This window comes from Colius striatus, chromosome 12, assembly GCF_028858725.1.
Source record: "Colius striatus isolate bColStr4 chromosome 12, bColStr4.1.hap1, whole genome shotgun sequence".
NCBI classification, from domain to species: Eukaryota; Metazoa; Chordata; class Aves; order Coliiformes; family Coliidae; genus Colius; species Colius striatus.
Genome location: NC_084770.1, coordinates 19,967,373 through 19,989,287, shown reverse-complemented (window position 1 = coordinate 19,989,287; position 21,915 = coordinate 19,967,373). Strand labels below are relative to the sequence as shown.

General features: G+C 37.7%; 1 protein-coding gene across 3 annotated transcripts in view; it reads left to right on the top strand.

Annotated features, from left to right (window-relative positions):
• SERPINI1 (serpin family I member 1) overlaps window positions 1-21,915 on the top strand; it is a 48,626-nt gene that overhangs the window by 2,477 nt on the left and 24,234 nt on the right. The window lies entirely within an intron of this gene.

The window sequence follows — 21,915 nt, the reverse complement described above, 5'->3', positions numbered from 1 at the left end:
AGTTCTAGGAACATTGTTGTAATACTTTTTTTTTTAAATGTATTCTGTACATGCTAATATGCTGCTCATGCATAGTTTAATTCAACCTCTTATGTGTCACAAGATGTAGCAACAGAGAGGAGTTAGTTCTGGTATGATTCTTCACTCCTCTTCGCTTTTTCAAGTCCTTTTCAACTAAGGTATCTCATGGGGTTCTTTTCTCAAAATTTCTAATTTGTTTTTGGGTTGCTCATCCTCCACAAAGGCCCATTTTTGGCGTGGCTGAACACCTTTTAAAATAATTTCTGGCAATATGTGTTCTGTGTAGGCAATAAGTTATTCTGTCTTTGTAAAACACAGACTGAATATGAATTAATATAGGGTACATCTGTCCTTTACTCAGTCTTTGGGCTGTTGTCATCTTAATTATGCTGTGTGTTCAAAATAATGTTAAAAATGGGTGTGTAAAAGGGCTTTAAAAATTAATGTCTGGTTTTCTTTATTTTATATAGTGTAAACGCCTTACTACAGTTGTTAAAAAGGGGGAGTGTGTTGGAGAAGTTCTCTAACAACACAGTACCATGAGAATTCAAGATGAATTTCTGTATGAAGTATCTTCTGTTTCCTGACTTCTCTGAAAGAATGCCATGTTATGTCTTTTGGCTTTCCGTTCCCCAAATTCTCTTTTTAAAGCACTTGCACATTGTATTGAGCATAAATGTAGATGAGATAATCTGTGCATTTTGCTAGTAAGTAAATCTATGATACATTGCATCATTTTAAAATGAAAAGCTTCAGTTTCATAACTGTTAAGTCTTGTACATGTGTACATGTTATGCTTCTTGTTGGTCCCTCGGCTCAGCCAAAATCGGAGGTAGATGTTGGAAGTCGTCCAGTGACTCTACATTTAAAAGCATGGCCCCTCCTTGTAGCGGGGTCATTGCCTGGCTTCACTTGGCTGTGCAGCAGTAGCGTTGTTTCCTGACAGTTTGTGTTTGGAGTAGTTCTGAACAGTATCTCCTTTGGTGGCCTTAATAAAGTATAGATGATAAGAGTTATTCTTATGTGATGGGATTAGAATATCAACTCTAAGGTCATGTTCTACTTTGTTTAATACACTTCAAAGCTAATGATTATGAAAACTGCAGACTGTGGCTAATGTGATAAAAGCTACGTGAGTTATCTGCACCCTTTTTGGTCTTTTAAAACCATTGCAAAGCAGCTGTAGCGATGAGATGGGAAAAGAGAAAATTTTTATTGATACAAGCTAATGAGTTAAATATATGTTTAGCTTTTGGGTTAATAAAATTTGACCCCTTATGTTGTAAAGGATATTTTGTTTAGCTGAGTGTTTAAATATTATGATAATTCTTGAGAAATATCTTTTCAGACCTTGAGAATATTCTTTTGGGGAAAAATCAGTAACAACAAATTATATGTGGTCTAGTAAGAGGAAGTTAAAACAATGTTGTTGTGTTCAGTTTTAACAAAATAGCTAGTTTATTAATTGTAAGATAGGTTTCCACTTACTTTCATGCTTCAGCCCTGCAGTCTTTTACCATTATCATTACATCTAAACAAATAATTGCTTTATAATGTTAACACTTTTTAATCTGCTGCAAATATCTGACAGTTCTAAACCTTTGGTGACTTCAGGGGGCTAATGGACAACTGGCTTCTAGAAAGCTGTGTTCTTTCAGAATTGAAACTGAAACGGTATCATGTGTGCAGTGAGATTTCTGAAATTTACAAAACCAAGTGCTCCTTACCTAGAAATGATCTCTCAAAACCTTGGGAGAACTTCAGTTCCTATGCTTCTCTGTTTTCATCTATTTTTGTCATCCACATTTCTGTACGTGCAGGGTTTTTGGAGGGCTTCCTCATCTTACAGCTATTATTTTCTTTCTAACTTTTTGGGAACAATATATTTAAGGCTTTGTGTTTCATCTGGAGTTCTGACTGAATTCTGAGAGTTTTGTTAAGCCAGCACAGGAAAGCAAATGTTTTCATTGCCTTTGCAATAAGACGATATGCTCAGACAGTAGTTCACTAGTCGTGTTTTGCATCTGGTACTTTTTGAGCAACAGTGCCATTCCAGCTCTTGATTGTCCTTTACAAGTTAGGAGTAAACTGGAGAACCTGAACATCTACTTTTCAAAGTGGTTTTTGTTTTGTTTTTTTTTTTTCATTAAACTGACCTTGTCATGTCAAGGTAACGTTAGGAATATGAGTGCCTTGCCAAGGACAGCCTGTTGGAACTCCTCATGAACACTTGGTCACTGGAAGTCGCCTCCTTCCTTGACAGAATAGCAAATTGTCGTTTTTCAGTAACTGTTACTGTCTGAGGTAATGTTCACTGCCCCAGTTTTCCCCATACATCTCAGTTATGTAAGTGTTAGTTACAAAGAAAATAGGTTTAAAGATTTAAGACATCTTTTTTAAAACGGTACGCTAAAACTGCCCTTTTCAAATGCTTTTCTCTCAAATTTAAATTAAAGCAGTTCTTGGAGCATTTAATGATTGTGTAGTTCACGTAGCAATTGGAGTTCACTGAAGCAACTCATGTTTTCTTTCTTGATTTTTTTTTTTTTTCAAAATAAGTGTTTGCTGTAGTTTCTAAACTATTTAAAGCTATTAATTAAAACCTAAGACAACATGAACAGCTTACTGTAATACCAGGTCTTCAATGTGAGATGCTGTTGATGTAAAGGAAAGAAGCCTAGGTGCCTACTCAAATTGCTGTAAGTATATGTAAAGCCTGTAGGTGAACGATAACCTTTTCATCTGCAAAGAGAAATTTGAGAAGTGGGAGGACAAAGAGAGGGAAGCCAAGTTATTTTTACTGTAAATATGTCAGTTTATTGACTTGTTAATTTCAGATTTATTCAAAAAAGCAGGAGGAGGAAACAGTAATGTCTGCCAAAACCAAAGTAATTAGTGGGAGTTGAGAGATGTCTAACGATTCTTACAAGTACTAAAGAGAAATAAACCAGTCTCTTATTAAACTGGATATGGACTTTTAAAACACTGTAGTAATTCTGTTTTGCCTTTAAAAGCATGTGCACGTACATATGGTGAATAAAAAACTCTTCGTTAAAGTCACATTGTTTATTCACACTAATGTTACAGGCAGCAGGTGTTTTTATTATTAAAAAGAAAAAATAAAAAACCAAAGCTGACTCCACACTTCTAAAATAAAAGATTCAGATAGTATTTGACAAAGCTGATGTTTGAGTTGAAGATAACAGAAGAGACTTTTAGTGTAATGCTTAATGTGCCTGCTACACCTCCACAGTCTAGCATGAAAAAAATAAGATCTTTTTTCCCCGCTGTACATGTTGTAGGCCGTCTTCTTTTTTTCCTTTATCCCATGACTTGGACTGTTATTAGTTCAGTGACAGAATTCATGAACATGTCTGTTCTCCCAGTCTCTATGCAAAGAAGCTTTTAGTGAAGGTCTGCAATTTGAGGAGCTGAGGACAACGATGTCTGAGAATCTCTTAAAAGAAGTAAGGCAAGGTGTTGAAAACAACAACCATCTAGCACTTAATGACATAAACATTGGTCTATGGTTGGTATGGCCTCATTGTCCTTAACCAGTAGCAATGAAAGTCTGGAAGGGAGATTGTGTCTTAGATCATTTCAGTGCATCAGAACTGACCCTTCCTTCTTGATCTGCATGCTGGTTTTATCAGTCTCCCTCAGTGCCCAGGCCTAACCATGGAAACCAGCCTTCACATGCTCTAGCATTTTCTCTGCTATGCCCATGGTACTCTGTGCTTCTTTAGTATATGCATACAAACCTTTGCTTCTTTTAATCTCTAAGAAGAATTGCCCACCTCTTCACTTCTGCCATTGCATACCACTGCAAGGAAACAGAACTGTGAGAAGTAGCTGTGGCTTTATTTTCAGAGTAAGCAGGAGTAGTTTATTCATACATGTTCAAACAGAAAATAACAGTAGTCTGAAATATCCCACTTCTATGTGAACTTGTCTAAAAATGGGATTTTTAAGGGTTTTCCTTTTTTTGAACCAGAGACAAAGGAATGGCTAATGAATAACTTTTTCCCACATCACCCCTGACCCTCATCTGACAAACTCAAGTGGGTCAGGTTTGTAAAGAGAATTTCTAGATAGCTATTGAGTATTCACTGAGAGGTAAAGTAATAGTCTTAATAGAAGGATAATGCCTGATCAGACCAAGAAGCTTGAAACAATGTTTGTGGTGCTTTGTAGCTCTAAGTGATCTCATCCTTCTTCCTGGAGACATGTTTTACAGTTTCACATCATGCATGTCTGAATGCAGCTCCTCAATTCACCGTTGCCTGTGTGGTCATTAGATACTACATCCATACTTGTCCTCAGTTTCCTGTAGGAGAGTGCCTTTGATTAGTCCTTGCCAACATCTCTGTGGCATAGAAAATGTCACGAGAGCACAAAAACTCGTGTGGATTTTGGAGTCTCCACTTCTAGAGAAGCTACTTGGCATCTTCCATAGCTGGCAGTTTCCATCTGCTATCCCTACAATGCATGTGTTGAGATACTAAAGAAAGCAGGGTATTTGATCTATGAGGAGATACCAAGAAAAACAAACATCAGAAAAACAAGCAAGCAGAATTGTCTAATTATGGGGAATATGGTACACCAGGGCATATGGAGAAGTTATCCATTAAAGTGAGAAACAAATTGACTGTAAGTAGATTTATTTTGAGGGGATGATATGCATGAAGTGAAAAAGTGCCATTGGTAATATTTCATATCCAAATGTGAGGGCAGAAAATGTACATACAATATACAAATACAGTATATTTATGAACTTGACGTAATTGAGAGCAGATCTTTGTATGTGAAGTGACAGCAAAATACCCTTTAGCTTCAAGAAGACAAGCTCTTGCTTGGTCACATTGAAAATGAACTCTTGAAGTAAGGGAAGTGTGTTTCTCAACAAGAACACTGGGATATCTTGTATTTGGGTGGAAAGGGAAACAACATAATTTCAGATCTACATACAAGGAGGTAAGTCTAGTATGATATCATCTTTCCATACAGTGAAAGCCTTGTGGAGGCAGACATAAGAGGACACATTTTCTCACCATTTGTCATTTCAGGTTTGGTAGAGACTAATTGAATTGATACTCACCATCCTACACTAATCCTTATCTATGTAACTATCCTATCTTTGAGTTATTACTTAATTCCTTAAGAATTGTACGGCTTTAGAAAAATCCCCAGAAATGCTACTGAAGCACTGAGAGAGAAAGTACAAAATTAAATTTATGCTTTCAAAGGCTCTAGGATTGTCCTGGGAGCTCAGAGAAGGGAATGCCAATGGATTGTATAGTTTTAAAGGAAGAAGAAAAAAGCCTACTTGTTTTTCCTTTGGTGACAGACAAGTTGTTTCATCTATACCCCTGTTGCTCCAACATAAAGTGAAAACAGCTTCCTCCTACTCAAAATCCAGTAATGAGCGTGAGGTGTCTGGGTATTATTTCATCAAAAGGTAAAGGTCTATTTGAATGGGATTAGTAGTTTTAGCAAGCTTAATGTGTTGTATATAAGCCAAGAAACTAGGTGGTCATATAATTCATTAGGCATGGTGGTCTTTGCTATTCTAAACAGCTTGCTGTAGATTTTTAGACATACTAGATCGTTCATATTACCTACTGTAGATATAAACGGTAACATTTATTACAGACTTCCCATTTTTAGTTAGAAAACCTTTCAATACAATGAATAACACCGAAAGCTAACAATGGCAAAACCTAGATTTTGTTTGTAGAGGTATTTTGCACTGGCCTGATCAAAGTAACAAATGTCATCAGTGGACTTACAGAATACATAAATGCTATATACATTCAAGGAGGCCGTTGGAATACAGCATTCATTGGGAAAAACAATAGAAATAGTAACATAGGATTCACTCATAGAAAAGGACAATGTTGCATTGTCTTTTCCATCAGTTAAGGCTGTGAAAATACTTGATATCCTTTTGAAAGAAGAAATTATGTCATCACTGACATCTTGCAAGTTTGTGCATAGACAGGAAACAGCATCTTCTGTGAAATTTCCACCTCTTTCATGCCTAAGTGGAGTAGATCTGAAGTCAGTTCATTCAACAAAACAGCAATTTGGAGCTACTCTACAGACTTCACTTGAGGCAATGTGCTCTTGCTAGTTCACTTTAAATATGGATTATGGAGACCACTGAAGATTTTTTTTTTTTTTCCTTGTTTAAATTAACACTAGTTTTATTTTCTTACACTTTACCTGGCTGACTACATTAATAAAATTTTTCTGGCTGTCTTCTGGCTTATACAAAATATAGTTAATTAAGACATGCTATGCCTTCTCCCCAGAGTCAAAGTATAACATTCAACTGGCTGACTTGCATGAATAATCCATCACTGTGAATCGTTAATTTAGAAGACAAGCTATGGTAATTGATGGCTTTCTGCAAGCTATGGAAATACTTAGGGAAATCACTTATTTTTCTTGTTGGGACATTTTTGAACTTGTTTTAGAATTTCTAGGCCTGAGTTGTATTGGGTCTCTGAAACAGATTCACCTGAGAGAAATTATTTCTGTGGGAACATGTTATTTTTCTTGATTTTGGAGTAAAATAATCTGATATTTTTAGTTTGAAAAACTATTGAAATTGGAAGACTTAACCTTGGGCTAAACTCGTGTGTGTATACTGACTGGACCACTGTTTAAGTTTAGGAAGTTACTAGTAAAAAGGCCTGACATAGTGATATCAGCCATAGCCTTTATGTGGTCAAGATGCATTTAAAAAAAATCATTATAACTAGCAATGCAAACAGGGATTGCAAACACTGATACATATTGTATCAGTGGACGTATTTAGACCTTCCTGTATCCTAATAGGTTGGAAATGATTACCTGACGATGTGATAGCATGTTTCTGCATCAAACTAAGCCTATCAAAGGCTGATGATATGTAGATATTGTTGGAAGACATACACTTGAATTTAGCACCCAATTTATAAAGTTCACTAGTATGTTAAATTAAGCTGTCACCATTGTGTCTGTATGGCAAGATAGCAATTTTGTCTCCTTTGTAGGAATCCTTTCACTTTCACTCATAATTGAAATATTAGGGTTTGCTACTCTACAGTGATACATACCAATTTACAATTATTTTGTCATCTTCCAAACAAAAATGAGGCAGCCAGGTTGGTGTTTGAATGGGAGCCAGCAGCTGGGCAATATTTCAGGAGCAGCTCAGGAGTGGAATATCAATAATGTGTAACAAAGGCATCAGATTGCTGAGGTAGAAACACCAAGTGACAGTGGTTTTCGTGTTACTAGAGATCAAGGTAGTTCAGCATTTTATTCTTTTATTACTAAATGTATGTAGCACTGTGATCCGTTCTGCTCCATAGTGGATACTTCTTAAATACTTCTTCTGTGATAAGTAACTGAAATGCAAAATTAACCATTTCTACATAGTTTTATAATACAGTGATTCTGAAAACAAGCAGGCATATGGATTTTTATGTCTTGTTTTTTAACTTGGACTAGTTACCTCTCATTTAGACACTGAAATAGAGGCTTGTTATCTCATGTGCTTGGCTGTTCTTGTTTGTTCTCTGCTGAGCCCTGGTGTGCTGCACTTTCAGAAGTCCAGCCCTGAATTTTAACATTGTATATAGGAACAAAATAGAATGTATTCGGAATAAACTGGCCTGTGAGCTAAATTGAAACAGGCTTTGACATTTTTGCTAAGTTTCATAAGGTATGAGGAGTATCTCAATGCTGATATTGAAAAACAGTGTTCACAACTTCTATAAAGTGAGGTCAACAATATTTATTAATGCTTCCTGTGGAGGTACAGTCACTTCCTGTGGATATACTGAGACATTAAATGCTTAACTGGGTTGTGTAATTAACTTATTTTCCCCTTACAGATTGAGCATCTAACCACACTAAACTTTCTGAGTAGCTCAAAGTATTTTTTTAATTTTAGTTTAAGCCAATGGAAGGAAAATAGTTTTTCAGGCCTTTATAAATAAAAGCAAAGATGCACAGTAAACAGAACTTATTTCCCAGTGGACTTTATATGCCAGCCAAAAAACTCACAATAGTGTGATTACTACTGTGTTTCCATACCTGACACAGAAAAGGGATTTGAAACTTGCCTGCTTTGCCAGAGATTTCCAAAATAATTGAACCAAGAGAGATTTTGAGCTGTAGCTTTCTCAGTTTTCCCATAACAGTTGTTTCATTTTGTGTAGAATATAGATTGAGAGCAGGTTTATATAGTTTTTTGCATTCCCTCTCATTCCATCTTCCATGTGAGATCAGTATTCAGTAGGTAGATCCAGTCCTGGTTTCAGCACTTTCAGTATTTAAGAGATAACAGATTTTTATGGTTCTTAACATGGGACCATAGAATGTATATGGATGGGGATATGCCATGTGTATGTCTCTTTCAGCGCACAGAGGATGGAGGAAAACTCTGAAACTCACTGCTCTTGTTCATCTGCTTTCCCAAGTCACAGTCAACTGTCTCTTGACTCCTGATGTGCTTGTCTCCTTAAAGGGGTCTTATGGGTGTGGGTAGATCTAGAAATGTCCCCAAGTAACCTATTCTAGAGCTTTGTTGTCTTTACCAACAAAATGCTGTTGTTGAAATCCAGCCTGATATATTTTAACTACAGTTTGAGACTCTTCTTGTCCCATCCACTGCATGTACACAGTCAGATTAGTATTTTAATTCCTTTTTTTTTTCCTCCCTCCATAATTGATATCAAAGATGGAGATTGAAATAAAACATCCTCAGGCTGGCAAAACTTGAGCTTTTAAATACACATTACTTTCATACTTGGCTCCTCCAACTGGCATCATTTTTAGCCCAATTAAAAAAATAAATATCTTCCTCAATTCATAGCTGGTCTGGTATCACAGTCAAGTTTAGGAGAAAATTACTTGGACATAGAAAAAATACTTCTTGGTTTTGAGAGGTGCGGCTTGCAAATAAAAAGTTTTATTTCACAGTGACTAAACTGGCCTCTTTGACAATTCATTAGCAATATCATAACCAAGTACAATATCTGAAACATCCATGGTTTGATCAGGACATTACAGGGAAAAGTTTCTAGGATGCAATCCTGGATAAAATAATCATGGCAGTTGTTAGAGTTGCCAATGTCAAATAGCAGGTGAATATGGTTTCATTTCCCTTCCTGAAACAATTCAGTAAAGCATTGGTGAGATGTGAAAATCTGAACAACCTGAGGACTTTGAGGTAGGTGGTGCTAGAGTTTTTTAATGTCATGGCCTGACTCTTACTATATAAACAGGTTGAACTAGTAGAACCTTTAAAACAAGTACAAGGAAATGTTTGTTTAATAAGGCCACAGTAAAGGGGTTTTTTTTTCCTAATGCAGATTCCCTGAATGGGAGTGTAAACAGTGTTTGAGGTTAGGGATCAGCTGTGGCCATTCAGGCTTGTAATTACAGCTGTGATAAGTGTGTTTGCAAGTCTGCTGTACTGAGAGTTTTCTTAATCCATTCTTTTACTATGCTTTTTATTGACACTCCTACAATATAATTATAACAATACCTGAAACCCTGTGAATCATGGGAAAACAAATGTTAGGCTGTTAATTTCTGACTATGTGGAGACATAAGTTTTACCTTAGCACGAGGGTGGTCATGTCTGACATTAGTATTGCATTTGCTTGCTGCTGTAAACATGCAAATATTACAACTATACACAGCGAAGGTTAGATAGTTTAAAATGTAGCTTTGTAATTTAGTCTTGAGGGAAAAACTGTGTAGTGAGCTTTTAGTTTATTATTATTATTATTAAGGATGGTTACTGCAGACTTTGGAAGCCAGAAAAGACATATTCCCCGTTCAAGGTTTGATGTTTGGTGCAATTGGCATCCCTATATTTTTATGAAAACAAGCACACAGCTGATGTCTTGGCTGATTACTGTTTGCTCTTTAAAACGTGCACAAATCCATACCATTGAATGTCAAACAGGATTGGACACTTGATGCAATTGATCTGCTTTCACCTGTACAAAGACAGTTTACTGCTTAAATCTTTGAGCCTTTATCATCTTGGATGACTTTCAACAAAGAAAAAATAAAAATCACTTTAGTTGGATTACTTCATAATGTAAGTAATATTCCCCTTTACATTTTACCATCATAAGACTGCTTTTCTTCCTCTGAGAGGTGGGCAAGCCATCATTTTAAACAGTATCTCATGAATCAGAGTAGTAAATGTTATCTGTTGATGAGGCAGAGGTGACTGAAATATACAATCTAGTTTCCACAGGTGTACAAGTGATGTCCTTGTGCTTCTTCAAGGATTAACAGATTCTTTAGTGTGATTAGAGATGACCTTTTGCCCATCTCCACTTCGAGGTGTATTTAAATCCAATAGAATAACTGTTCAGTGGTGAATAACTAAAAAAAATGTGCATGCTTTGGGCAGCATTTTGCATACAGCTGCACCGACTCCAGGAGGTCTGTATGAGACAACGCTTTCTGGTTAATTGTTGGCTATTGAGTTTGCTGCTGAGAGTTATTGATTGAAAATTAAAATATATTTTCTGCTGTGGCTGTGTTGATGGAACTGGTTGCAACAAACTGTGTCTAAATCAATGCTTTGAGTTACAGGCATCCATCTTGTCTCATGAAAAACTTAATTTGGACGTAACAATCAGATAACCTGTGAAAAACTTGAAAATTGTGATCTTATTTACAGGCACAAGAATTCAGGCTAACCTCATTAGTTTTCAAAGCCAAGACAATTAAACAGATTAACCTAATTTTTAATAAGAATGTGTACATTACCCACCAATGTAAAATGTTGGACGATGTGAGTCATGGCATGTCATACAAAAATGGGAGTATATGATAATCTCTCTAATAAAAGGTAGAATTAATATTAACTTGCTGTAGAAAAAACTTAAGGGGAAGACAATGAGATTTCAAGCTTCATTTTTCATTATGGGTATTGGAAATGATTACTTTCTGTAAGGTGTTTGAGTTACAAAAACCCATTTAAAAATCTTTTAACAAAACCAAAAAAAACCTGTCAAAAACCAGAACCAACTAACAAAACAGAAACACCGCCCCCCACACCCTATCTGCTCATAAAATATACCACAAATGTGTTCCTGTAACCCCAGGGAGATTGTGTAGGTGTGAGCCTGTGAATGACAGAAGTGGACTGTTCCTTCAGTGCTTCATGATTTGCTCTTGTTCATGTGAATTGCTTTGCCGTTTAGAGTCAGATCTAACATGATATTAACTTCTCTATGTGGGAGAATAAGCAATATTAAGACAAATTCAGCGCTCTCCATGTGTTGTTTAAATGGCTCATCACCGAGAGGATACTTGGAACAGCATCAGTTCTCAGAAATACAAAGCAATGAGGCTTGAAAAGTGATCCACAGAAGTGTGCTTCAGGGCCAGACTCCACCTTCCAGGCACAGCTTGAATATCGGACTCTAAACTGAGCAGTTTTGTCCATAGTGAGCCAGGGGGGATGTATCAACAGCTATAGGTCTCCAAGGTCAGGATAAACAAAGCTATTAGAACAAAATTGTAAATAGATTCTTTTTTTCCCTATTTTTTTTCCTATAAGTAAAAAGAGCCTCATTTTTTGCCTCTAAGTGAAGAAGCTGTGTTTCCCTGGTTGTTGAATATGTTTTGCTGTGGATAAAATACCTGCACAGCAGGGATTGGTTTTTTCCTCTCTGCCGTTCTCTTTCCTTTCCAACTTTCCCATTTATCCCTTGAAACTGCTGTTGTTCCAAATATTCTCTCTAAACCATTTCAGTAGCACATGCAGGGTGCTGAATTTGCTTCTTGCCTTCATACCCTGCCAGCTCACCAAGTTTGAACAGTGTGAGGCTGCTACTGTTTCCATTTTGCTTCTTTCTTTTTTTTCCCCTGTAATCTGAGAAGTTCACAGACACTTATGAAAGAGAAAGGAAGGACTTGAATGGTGATGGGGGGTGGGGGGGTGGAAGAGGATTTTAGTGGCAGTTCTGTCCACTCTGCCATGCTAGCTGGATTTTCCTCTGTCTGGTAGGATGATCAGGTGCCTGAACTGGTGTCTGTAATCCTATCATCAGACACGTGCCCTGGTTGCTGTCCTTTTTTTCTTTCTTTTTTGGAGATATTTGCAGAGCTGTTCTCAAGGGTAAGCAACATAAATTGGAGTTGAAGAAATCATGCAGATAAGAGAGAAAAATGAAAATATTTGAAAATATATGAAAACTAACAGCAGAGCAGATAGCAATGATACTGAAGCCTAGGAAGCAAGAATTGGAATTGGCCTTAGGGCAGGAGAAAGTAGAAGTGTAATTTCCTTCTGTATGTGGTCTTTTCATGCTTCTCTGTCATTGGGGATGATCCACGATGAGCGTTCTTTACATCAAAAAGAAATCCTTATCATGTGCCTTGTTTGGAGTTTTCCACTGTGTGAAAGACAGAGTGAAATATCCTGGTACTGGCTGAATTTTGCATCCAGATTATTCTCTAGTTTTCAGGAAAAACAAAGTCTTTATTTTGTAACAGATGTTCTGGTGTTAGAGAAGTATTTGAAGTGGTGAAGCTTACATAGCAGTGCTAAATTTTTATCTCAGTTACTGATTTTGATGAAATGTACTTTTTCATTGACTCCATTTTGCTTGTTCAGACCCTCTGAATGATTCTTCTTTCTCTCCCTTTGTCTCTGAAGTTTTTGTGCAAAACCAGCTTTACAGGCTGTTTTTGTTTGGATTTTTCTGTCAACTGTGAGTCTGTTGGTCAGGCTCCCCACACTTGCCAGAACAGCTCTTTCAACTGGTTTTAAAAACAGCCTTTCATAGATGCTGTCCAGCTTTGTCTGCTGTGCCAGGACAGCTCTATTAACTGGATAGCAATGGCTTGGCCACCTCTACCAGCACGGTCCTTTGGCCAGCCCAGAGCAGCTGCCAGCATGGAAGGTGCCAAGGCCACCAGGGCATAGGGAGCTCTGCTGGCCTGCTGCTGTGCTGAGAGCCAATGTGGGCCAGCCTTCAGTGCTGCTCTGCTGGCTGTCAGGACTGTGGCTGTCATGACAATCTGTCTGATATACGTAGTTACTTCTAAAAGTAATCATAGCTGGCTGGAAGCTCACAGTGGCTGTGGCTGCTGGGATCTTCCATCTTCTGTATAGAAACAGACAATGAAGCTGAGAAGCGTTAGAGGAGCAACGTCTGTGCTTTATGAATAACAATCCTTGTAATGACGAATTGCTATTTGTAATTAATCAGGGTGTAACATCTACTGTTACTACTAGGTTTAATTGTTTTGGGTTTTTTTCTAAAGGATTCAGTATATCATGCAATTGTAGCGTAAGACACTAATTCTGATCCAAGTAGTGTTAACACAAGTGAATAATAACTCTCCTGACAATAGTGACTTTACCTAAATGTGAATGGAGCCCAGTGTTGATTGTGAGGCTGAAGTCAATATTGCTTTGTAGGAAAGCAAGCTGTTTTGTGTGTTTCACTTGCATTTGGTTTATGAAGTGACAGACTCCTCTTCTGAAATCCTGATACATCTTAATTAACTTTCTTCATCGTCTTGATATAGTTACACCATAGCCCAATTCTTTTTCTTCTGAGTCCTTGTGAAGGAAGCTGAACAATATATTGAAGAGCTTTGAACTTTTGAAACACTGTTTCACAGCTAATATATATATACCTTGTCTATTTAGTTGTTTTGGAATGATTTGAAGACTCTTGTTCTTCACTGCATTTTGTTAAAGACATTTTAAAATTTACCTGAGTTGTTTGGTTGGTTTTGAAATGCATTCAGCAAGTCTCCTCCAAAGAAACGGAATTTTAAGGTATTTTTGATGCAGTATTTCCCATTTTTGTGAATCACTGAATAGAGAGAGACTTCTGGTTTTTGTTTATTCCCAGTTAACCGAGTCCTTCTGTCCTCCAACTTTGGAAGGTTTAAAATTGACTGTGAGAGCTTGTGTAATGCCAGGTGAAGTATATATTCTAATGTAACATATCTCAAGTGACTTTATGCATAAATACAGAGTTGCAAGAAAAAGTATGTAGCACTTGAAACATAGTCTTCCAAATTTACTTGCTGTAAATACTTCACAAAATGTATTATTAATATTTTTTTTGGTTCTGCTGAAGCTGTAATATCATCATGCATTACAGCAGTGTCTGTGACATAAGTGACAGCTTTCATCACTTATAAGACTACGCTCCAGTACATGCAGTAACATTGCCTTTAGACTTAAACTGCAATGATTGCATCTGGCAGTTGCATATGGTGAAACTTAGCTACTGCCCTTTTAATTAAATTATAGTTGGGAGCTTGCTTCTGGGAGCCTGCTGATCAACTGAATTTCACAGTAAAATAACAGAAATGGGGCTTATTGTAAGTAAGGGAATTTGAAGTACATGCAAAAGCAGGCAAGGAGTTGTATCTAAAATGATGGATTGCAATGTGCCATCTCTGCAGCCTATGACAGAAACCAACTGCTACAGGATGAGGTCACACCTTTCCCTTCCTTTTCCAAAGAGCCTAAAGGAAATAAGAGGGAGGAAAAATGATGGTATTATTTGAGGTATCTTTTCTAGATGATTGTACTGTTAGTGGAGTACTATTTCGAGCTTTTCACTCAAAACTAGGACTTGTCAGAATTGGCTCTTGAGAGCCTGTATGACCCAGCTTCATCTCCTGTGTCCAGGCATTGTCCCTCCTTCAATAGTAAGACCAGGTTAACATCTTCACCACAAGACCAGCATGCTCAAGGGTGACCTCGGTGTTGTGTACAGGACTGACAGCCCTCACTGAAACAAGTATGTGTAAAAAATCCCAATGAATGTCTGATGATGTTGCTTCTATAGGACTTGTTAGGTAGAGCTCCCTTTTGATTTTTATTTTTTTTGAAGCAAATCCTGTGTAGTATTTCAGTCTCTGGCTTTGAAGCTCTCCCCGCTTGGGCTTTGTTGACATTCCTACAAGGGCCACATGTACTCTCAACAATTTTGAGCCTTTAGAATTCCCAAATTCTCTAGTACTTCAAATTTTCTCCTTAACAGAGCTTGTGTGGTTTGTGGCTTTTTATTTATAGCTTTTACTTTGTGGGGCACGTTGTAGGCTGTCACAAATCAAAGCACTCTGCCAACCAATTTCTAAAAATATTTTTTTCTTCTAGATAGAAGAAAAAAAATAGAGAAATTGTACACAGGTCCTCACAATTGCAGGCCTTACTGTAGTAATTTTTGAAATAAGACCGTCTTTTCTTTGTTGTCTAGACATGGATTTAGATGTTTGCTTTAGGCTATTCAAATTGAAGTATTTTGGACATGGCTTCTCAGCATCTCTTTCTGTTTTTTAATTGGAGCTGAGGGATTATGTTTCAAGGAGCTCAATTAAGACAGCTTTGGCTTGCATAATTGCCTCAGCAGGTTAGTGACTCAGTGCCAAGATCCATGAAAGTTTAAAAACATTTGGGATTTAATGGTAGACAGTGTCAACTTGGAAGTTTTCAGTGTACCATTTCCCTTTCAGGTTTTCTTGAAGCTGCTGGTGTTATGGGGTCATTTAAAAGATAGAAGTAAAGAATCCTGAGGGGCATGCCTTGCTGTGGGTTGGAGAGCAAAGTTTTAGTATGATCCAAACACTTCTTAAGGAGTGACTCTTTGTTGCTATATCCTAGGGGTTTAAATACCCCAGAATTTGACATATTGTTACTGTGCTGCTTTCCAATGAAATTAGCCTGGAAGTTTCCTGCCTCAGAAGGCAGTGACTCTGTAATTGACAAATGATGATAAAAATCTCATAACTTCATTACTATTGTTTGTGCAGATTGAAATATGGATGTTGATACACATATCTGAAAGAAACATTCAAACAAGCTTAGTAATTGTACATGTGCCTGTAAAATCTCTGTTTGACAAGGTCATAACATAAGCTAAAGATAAACATTTTAGGAATAAGCATGTTTTACAAGATAGAAAATGTAAATACATACCTTAATATGAAGGAGTTGACTTGCTGGCTAAAGGTAACATTTGTGTGCATTCCTGGTGTCGAGGCATGTATAATTTCACATGATTGTCACCACTTGCAGTAACAAACTACTTCTAATCATCCAAGTACTTCGTAGATACCTCCATGTAGTGCTTACACTATCCATGGTAGCCGTAACCTAAAGCATTTATGGACATATAGTTATTCGCCTATTTCCTTGAGTATATTCTTTTGGCTATAAGCAATAATACCTCATGAATTGCTTATCTGTTGCTCTGAGAAGTGACACTTTTCATTTACCACCTATCACCTTCAGGCAAGCTCTCCCATACTTCAACCTCACATGTAAGTATGCCATAGGGGATTGTGTATAGCACTTGGTAGAATGTAGATTTCCTGTTTCAGTGCTTGGTTACTGCAGTGAGCCTTTGCGCTACTGTCCCCTGTGTACCGCTATGTAAAAGAAGTGATTCTTCAGGTTAAGTCAACTCAGGTTATAGCTTTGTTTCACAATACACTGTCTGTCATTCTCTGTGCTGGAGGGAGAGAGTGGCTGTGAATGATTGGGAGGACAAGGGCAATGAATGAAGTATGCAAGTGATGGGAAGAAGTGCCACGTTACTTACATGGGATTTTCTAGAGGTAAAACCAGACATTCCAGGTACGACAATACTTTAGCTCCAGTAATGCTAACTGGAGAGGTAGATTTTGCCCAGTCTTTAAATAAAAATCTGAAAGGTTAGGTTCCAGGACAAAGCAAAAAGGATCGGAAAAATAAATAGATAATTAAATTGTTCTGCAGTAGAAACTGATGGAGAGGATTTGTGAGAATCCTGAGATTTGCAGTAGCAGCCACGTTGCCCTATTGTGCCCGAGGCAAGCCTAAACCAGTCCAGGAGCTCTTCCTCACCGCTCTGTACCTTCTTTGCACATCCTTCAGGGTAGCCATGACAACCACCTCCTGGTCCTGGTGAACAGCTAATGATCTTGCTAACTGTTCAGTGCATCTTCTCTGCGTAGCTGGTATTTATTGGTTTCTTTTTGGAGGGAGAGTTGTGTTGATTTTTCTCAGCTGTTATTACTAGTTATGGAGTCCCTCCCTCTTGGATATTATATTGTTTGATAACATTGTCAACAAGAAATCATCTAGACTAAAGGTGCCTGTAGCAATTGGCGTGTTTACTAGCGGCTGAATTTCACCAAACTTGTATACTTTCATAATTAATCTGTCACTAACAGTTTGGGTTGGGTTTGCAGGGAAGGAGGAAGCACCCAGTTCCTACCTGGATCCATAGGTAGTGGTTTTACCCTCTGATCAGCAAGGTTTGTTCTCTAAGTAAATTTCCTGCTTCATAAGATTCTTCTGCCGGACTTTTGTCTTCCTGCAGGTGCTCTTCTTTACAGGAGAGAATATAACCAGTCCTGTTACCACACTTGCTTTTCTCCTGAAGCTTTTCTTTCATACACTGATCAGAAGGAATCAGCAGTTTTTCTTGTTTGTACTTCCCACACTTTTGGTGTTTCACTTGAATTTAGCCAGGAGTAATCTTTGAGGCACTAATCTTAGTTTAGTCTCTCTGTGCTGAGGAACTAAGGCAATGTATCACAGCTTTATTTTCCAGATTTTGAAAGCCATAAATGAGTTTCTTTATAAAGCCCAGTCTGTAAAGACAAGGAAATTATAAACCCTTTTTTCAACCTGTCAGATATGCACAAGGTACTAGAATTCAACCCTTAATTGAATTTTTGGCACCTTCCTACATTTAAACCTAATTCTTACTGTTTCAGAACTCATGGTTCTTCATATCTGTGAACTCAGTTTGAGTTTGTTGTTATATCTCTCAAAATATCTCAGCTTACAGAGACTACTTGCCCCTTTTGCATTTTTCTGAAAGCATACGTAATGAACTGAATAGTTCAGAGTTTGTGGGTGTGAGGGGGCGATGCTGTTCTACTTCCTCTTAGTCATTCCAGCCTTATGCTTGGGGAAAGGCAAGAGCTATAGTTAATCAGTCCTGCATTCTAGCCTATGAATGTTATTCTTCAAACATAATTAAAACTGGTGTTCCTTCTGCCCACGCACAGGGAGTACATGTGTGCTGGCCACAGGGCAAATGAACAGGAATGCTGCCTTTACACTGAACTCCTTGTGACCAGTTGTGGAAATGTGGTAGGCTGAATTTCAGGACCGATGAAACCGTTAGAGACGGTGTCTGAAATGACAAAGTATCCCAGGAACTGAACTAGCCCTGACCTCGATGAAAGTAACCACTGAGCCATATAGATCTGGAATCTCTGGGTTGTTTTTTCTTTTTTAAGTACTGTGTGACGGAAGTGACAAAAAATATGGAAAACCAGGAGGAGAGGAATGCCTTCATTTAAGATATCTTCAAAAACTTGAAACCCTGTACAGAACAGTGCCCAAAAATAAAAGAAGCTTCCAGTCATATCTCAGTACCCAGGGCAGAAACATCAGAAGAATTATGTAGGAATGTTAAACTGAGGGTAGTTGGTGGTCAAATAACAAAGTGTATGCATTCTAGGGGAGCCCACTTACACTGAAGTTCTGGTAAGGGTCACTCAATATCACTTGCACAGATACAGCAGTGCAATAACTTCTCATCTGGAGTTACAGGTGTCTCCAGGTTTTGAAGCATTACTGCATTGTTTAGTGTTCTGCTGCAGCTTTCTTCCCTGAGAGCAGCTGCACGCAAGAACAGAACTAATACCCTGACAAACCTCTGTAGCAAGGAATGATTTGTGACACATGGTTGTATTTTTAGGAAAAGGCTATTTCAAGGAGAGTATTTGTCTGTTTGTACTGGTCTTTTGATGACCTGATAGGAGAGTGATGTTCATGCATCAATTAAGATAAAATAAAACAATTTTTTTTCTGAGTCTAGCTCTCAAATGAGAAATTCAGATCTTTGGTCTTAACATCTTTGTGACTGAGGAGTGAAAGCAATTTTAACATCTTTTTTTTCATTCATACTGGTATCTGATAAATGCAAAATGTATGCAGTAAATTTAAAATTGATGGTTCTTGTGGTTTTTACACATTGTTCAATGTGGACTCTGACTCCTTTCAGTAATATTTAACCAGATTTTACTGATGCAGAACAGTAATGACAGACTGTCCTGCTGATGGGTCTGAAGAAGAGTCTGAAAAGACAGACTAAAATGTTTGATGATACTCATGGGAATTGTTTCACTTTCTGGATATGCATTACATAATGTTCAGCTTCATTTCCTTCGCCTAAAGTATATTTGTGAATAGGGTACAATCAATTTAAAAAATGTTCTCTGTTCTGCTGTGGAAACAAAACAGAGTGCCCTCGACTCTTACTGAAGAGAGATGCTGAGAACATGCTGCACCATAATAAGTGCTCAGCTGTTCGTTGGATCAAGACCTGCTGCATGAAGAGGCATGAGGAAGCATAAAACCAAAAGTAATATAGCCTGAAGTAAGACAGAATCAGAGAAGCAGTAACTTATGACTAGAATGATAATTAAGAGCTGGATTCCCAGTTGTAGTTAGAACAGTGTACACTGTACCAAAAGTGCAAGAAGAATTGAACTGAAGAATTTACCACAGACATCTGGATTCAGATGAGTAAGATTAGACTGTTTTCATATTGGCTGTCAGGGGCTGATCAGGTGTCTTCTGCTTTACAGCCTTCTCCCCACTGACCGTCACCTGCAGATCTTCAGTTTGCTTCAAAAAAAGTATTTTCTTGCTTTGTACTCTTCTTATGCATATATTGTGAGAGTTATATTTTCAGGAATATCTTGAGAGCAGTGCCAGTGAAACAGGAAGTCGCATCTTCTGCCTATACCTGGGTGATCATTCTCACCTCTGCCTCTCTTACTTTTCCATGGATTTGTGTAGGGGGAACTTCGCTGGGGACTCTATTAGAAGACCTCTCTAGACCAAAAGCAATGTGAAAGAGGCAGGGGGGATATGTAAATTGTTTGGTTTTAATTCATTGCTACTGGGAGCTTTGATACTGTACAGATTAACCTCTTGCATTGCCGTCACTGGGATTTAAGCATGTATTTAAAGCTAAGTTTAAATTTGGTACTTTGTCTTGTAAGAGCATTTCAGTATAAATTTTGTCTCCATGCATGCACTTATTCTATTTTCTGTCCTCCTAAGTAATTAAAAACATTACAATTTGATTATTTCACATGAGGAGCTTTTCCAGAGTGGTCAAGAAGTAAGATGATTTTATATATAATTTGAGGTTTTAGCATTGTCTGATACCAAATATTAGCTCTCAAGTAGTCTAACCTATATGTTAAACACTTCATTAAGATGTATAAATTTCCCCCCTCCTTCCCTCCTGCAGTTATTTTTGCCTATCTGGCAGTAGCACATATGACAGAGATCAGTGATGGAGTGCTGAATAGCTGCCTCTGCAACTAAAAGGCTGGGAAAGTTTCCTTTTTTAAAATGGAGGATAATCTTACATCTGTCGTAACCTTGTCAGGTCTCAAAGTGAGCTGAGTAGGGAAAGCTTAGCTATCTGCATAATTGCATCTGCATTGAGCAGCACAATTTGTTTGCTTAGATCAGAGTGGGAGATTCCCTAGATTTACAGGTCAGTTTAACAGCCACAATGATGCTTTGGGTTCATCCTCAATAAAAGAAAGCTGAGCTTCTGCTCATCTTTTTTTTTAGTACTGTTTTTGACACTGCTGTTGACCTCCTGTGTGATATAAGTTTATAAGCCTTTCTTGCCTTGTACAGCTTTTAGGATGAGACTAAAACCTGGGCTGAGTCTAACACAGTGACATTCTGAGTGATATTTTAGATTTTATAACATTGGGAGAGAGGCATGATCTATTTTAATATAAAGAATACCTACGATTATCAAGAAAACATGGAAATCCAATTATTTTCTGTAGAAGAAACCTTACTATTCTGAGGTCAATAATTAATAAATGGACAATGTGGAAAAAAATCAGCTGCTATTAAGAAACAATAATTGGGGAAGTTTCTGCTGTGTTGCTAATATTTTAACAATAAAAAGGCTGTCTCAGTCTCTGTGAAATAAACAGTGATGGTCATGGCTCAGAATGAAGTGTTTTGCATGGGGTAGCAGTGAAGTGCTGGAGAGCTGTACTGAGTGTACTGATACATGTAGTCATCAAGTAATGAGCACAATATGAACCTGGTGCTTTAGAGTTATATGACTTATTCTGTGCCATTCTTAAGCAGAGTACAAGCCTTCAGTGGAGATTTTTGGTATCTTGCTAAGAATCAGGGAAAGACTGATCAAGTAGTCCAGAGAGATGAAGTGATGCCAGCAGAGGGCTGTTTAGAAATTGAGAAAAGGGTCGTATTTCTTACATTTATGGAAGCAATCACCAGAAAGGAGACATGATGCAAGGGAGAAGCAAAGCTCTAGATACTGAGTAGCGTTAAGTGCCTGTCCTTTTTCCCTGAAGCACGTGTGATTGCTGCACCCATTCATCTATTTAATTTTCTCAGTATAAAAATGAACAAATGACTGATGCATGGCTAGGGGACAGGACAAGTCTTAACTAGTGACTGTATCACTTGCTGCCAAGGCAGATCCAGTTGCTTTTTGTATTTTCTCAGCTATAAAATGTGTGTAGCAATGCTTTAATTATGTATCATTCAATATTGTAAGAGTTAATTAGGTAATGCTATGTAATCCTTTCAAGATGCAATGCATAATATAAATGTTGTATAAAGTTTAGTAAGGGTCGCTGTGTAAGGTATATAGAAACTGGTGGAAACTGCAGACCCAGGAGAGCTGGGAAGCATAAGGCAGAGGCACTTGGGCTAGCTGCATGCAGATTGATTTCATTTGAGCAGGAGAATAGCACATTCACTTGAATTTTTCCTGTGCTGACAAGCACTGCACACTAGCACAACAACATGTAAAC